The sequence below is a fragment of the Morone saxatilis genome, unplaced genomic scaffold (genome assembly GCF_004916995.1).
Source record: "Morone saxatilis isolate NCDOM2014 unplaced genomic scaffold, NCSU_SB_2.0 Contig10, whole genome shotgun sequence".
In the NCBI taxonomy this organism is placed as follows: Eukaryota; Metazoa; Chordata; class Actinopteri; family Moronidae; genus Morone; species Morone saxatilis.
Window position 1 is genome coordinate 3,733,186 of NW_023339652.1, and position 723 is coordinate 3,733,908.

A 723-nucleotide genomic window follows, 5' to 3' on the forward strand; every position below is an offset into this window, starting at 1 on the left:
ATCCCTTTACTATAATCCTTCTGATTTAGCTTTCTGGTGCTGCCTGGAGGGAAAAAGTTAAAAATCAGCTATTTCTCAAGGATATGTACGCCTAAAGTTTAGTGTGCATTCACATTATTCTATGTTTTACTAGATAAACTCTCATGAAAAGCCAAGAAAACATTGTTATGTGCTGTTAATGTTATGTTCTATATAAATAGTATTGGATGGACTAAACACTGATTGTACTGAAGATGCTGTTTGCTTAGCCATCTCTCTGCGTTCAGAGTTTAATTCAAAAGAAGTTTATAATAAATCTGTACATTTGAGATTTAAAAAAAGTCTCATGTTTCGACCTGGTTAAATTACAGAAAGCTAAGCTGCTGCTTAAAATTTAATTATTCTATACTATACAATTAAGGGACTTGGTCTCAGCTAAATGTGACTTTAAACTTGTTAATGAAGACTTGTTACTAGACACGGACTTGTCCTCAAGAGACTTAAACTACAACTTAAAAACTATTTATTTTTTTGTTTGTATAATTTCTTTTCTGCCGTTGTTGCTTTAACATTATTAAATAGGAGAGACGGTAGGGAATAGACAGGAAATGAGGCGGGGGGGAGATAAAGGACAATATGCAACAAAGGTTCCCAGCCTGGCCCCGAACCAGGGATGTTGTGAGTAAACCCAAAGGCCACCAGGATGCCTCAAAACTGCTCTGGTTGAATCCCTTTGGAGCACAT

General features: G+C 36.0%; 1 protein-coding gene across 1 annotated transcript in view; it reads right to left on the reverse strand.

The window, feature by feature from the left end:
* Window positions 1-723, reverse strand: part of lamb1b (laminin, beta 1b) — a 28,934-nt gene that overhangs the window by 11,346 nt on the left and 16,865 nt on the right.